The sequence below is a fragment of the Lepidothrix coronata genome, unplaced genomic scaffold (assembly GCF_001604755.1).
Source record: "Lepidothrix coronata isolate B3197 unplaced genomic scaffold, Lepidothrix_coronata-1.0 Scaffold451, whole genome shotgun sequence".
NCBI classification, from domain to species: Eukaryota; Metazoa; Chordata; class Aves; order Passeriformes; family Pipridae; genus Lepidothrix; species Lepidothrix coronata.
The window spans coordinates 7,047-10,018 of NW_016690631.1; positions in this window are offsets into that span (position 1 = coordinate 7,047).

Genomic DNA, 2,972 nt, shown 5'->3' on the forward strand with positions numbered 1-2,972 from the left:
TTGGGTGACATTGTGGAGTGAGACAAAGAGCCCATTCAAGTTGGCTTTGCTAACCCTGGAATTCACTGGAAAGTCACCACGACAGGATGCAAAGAGTCTACGAGGTTTGTGCAGGTCTTGGTAAAGACCCCCCTTGGGACACAGGCCTTTAGAGCACAGCTGCCAGGCTGGTGGACAACAGGGAGGCTCATCTGCCTCTGCTTCTCTCCAAGAGGAACCAAGAGGTTATCATAGAAACTGACCGTAGAAATGGGAATGTATGGTGGTTGCCATGGTAACTGACCATAGCAATGGTACTGTAGGATGGTTGCCGTGGTAACTGACCGAAGCAATGGGAATGTGTAATGGTTACCATTGTAACCAACTGTACCAGTGAGAAGTATGATGTTGCCATGGTAACTGACTGTAGCAATGGGACTCTATGATGGTTGCCATGGTAACTGACTTTAGCAATGAGAATGCCTGATTGTTGCCATGGTAACTAACCATAGCAATGGGAATGTAGGTCGGTTGCCATGGTAACCGACCGTGGTAATGGGACTGTTTGATGGTTGCCATGGTAACCGACCATAGCACTGGGAATGTGTGATGGTTACCAGGTTAACTGACCATAGCAATGAGAATGTGAGCTGTGTGCCATGGTAAATGACCATAGTAGTGGGAAGTATAATGGTTGCCATGGTAACTGACCATAGGAACGGGGATATATGATGGTTGCTATGGTAACTGACTGTACCAGTTGGAAGAATGATGGTTGCCATGGTAACTGACTTTAGCAATGCGACTGTATGATGGTTGCTGTGGTAACCGACCATAGCAATGGGAATGTATGCTGGTTGCCATGGGAACTGACCATAGCAATGGGAATTAATTGTGGTTGCCAAGGTAATTCAGTGTAGCAATGGGAATGTATGCTGGTTACCATGGTAACCGACCATAGAAGTGGGAATGTATGATAGGTGACATGGTAATTGTAGCAACGGGAATGTATTATGGTTGCCATGGTAACTGCCAATAGCAATGGGAATGTGTTCTGGTTGCCATGGCAACCGACTGAACCAGTGGGAAGTATGATGGTTGCCATGATAACTGACCATAGCAACGGGAATGTATTCTGGTTGCCATGGTAACTGCCAATAGCAATGGGAATGTGTTCTGGTTGCCATGGCAACTGACTGTACCAGTGGGAAGTATGCTGATTGCCATGGTAACTGACTGTAGAAAAGAGAATGTATGATGGTTGCCATGGTGACTGACTCTAGCAATTGGAATGTATGGTTGTATCCATGGTAACTGACCATAGCAACCAGAATGTCTGAGGGTTTCCATGGTAACTGACTGTAGCAATGAGAATGTATGCTTGTTGCCATGGTAACTGACCACAGGAACAGGAATGTATGATGGCTGCCATGGTAACTGACCATAGCAATGGGAATGTATGCTGTTTGCCATGGCAACTGCCACTAGTAATGGGAATGTATGATGGTTGCCATGGTAACCGACCGTAGAAGTGGGAATGTTTGATGGTTACCATGGTAACTGCCACTAGCAATGGGACTGTATCATGGTTGCCATGGTAACTGACCGTGGCAATGGGAATGTTTGATCGTTTCCATGGTAGCTGACTGAACCAGTGGGAAGTATGCTGATTGCCATGGTAACTGACCGTAGAAAAGAGAATGCATGATGGTTGCCATGGTAACTGACCATAGCGATGGGAATTTATTGTGGTTGCCATGGTAATTGACTGTCACAACGGGAATGTACGATGGTTGATGTGGTAATTGACCGTAGCAATTGGAATGTATGGTGGTTGCCACGGTAACTGACCGTAGAAAAGAGAATGTATGCCGGTTGCCATGGTAACTGCAACTAGTAATGGGAATGTATGCTGGTTGCCATGGTAACTGACCACAGGAACAGGAATGTATGATGGTTGCCATGGTAATTGACCGTAGCAATGAGAATGTATTATGGTGCCATGGTAACCGATCATTGCAATGGGAATTTATTCTAGTTGCCATGGTAACCAACTCCACCAGTGGGAAGTATGCTGGTTGTCATGGTAACTGGCCATCGAAAAGATTATTTATGATTGTTGCCGTGGTAACTGACCATAGCAAAGGGAATGTATGATGGTTGCCATGGTAACTGACCGTTGCAATTGGAATATTTCATGGCTGCCATGGTAACTGCCGTAGCAGTGGGATGTATGATGATTTGCCATGGTAACTGACAATTGCAATGGGAATGTGTGATGGTTGCCTTGGTAACTGACGGTAGCAATGGGAACGTATGCTGGTTACCATGGCAACTGCCACTAGTAATGAGAATGCATCACGGTTGCCATGGTAACTGACCGTAGCAATGTGAATGTATGCTGGTTGCCATGGTAACCGACTGCAGCAATTGGAATGTATTATGAGTGCCATGGTCACTGACTGTAGCAATGGAAATGTGTGATGGTTGCCATGGTAACCGACTGCAGCAATGGGAATGCATCATGCTTGCCATGGTAACTGATTGTAGGAATGGGAATGTGTGATGTTTGCCATGGTAAGAGACTGTAGCAGTGGGATGTATGATGGTTGCCATGGTAACTGACCATTGCAATTGGAATGGCTGATGGTTGCCATGGTAACTGACTATGACTATGGGAGTGTATGACAGTTGCCATTGTAACCCACCCTAGCAATCTGTCTTAGTTGCAGGGGCCAGGACCAGTTTATCACTGGCTGGGTGCAGCCAAAACTGTGTATTCTACATCCTCTCTGTCATTTCTGAGGGACTCTTAAGAATGGAGCCTTTGCAGCAGCTGCCCAGGGCCCACCTGACACCACAGCCTACAAGCTGGCTGGGAAAGAACTCTGCAAGGAGTGTTCCTTTGTCTTCACACCCAGGACTCAGCTGGGATAACTCCCCTCTGGGGAGGCATTAGCACCTTCACCCCCAGCCTGAGGGGTCATCTCTGC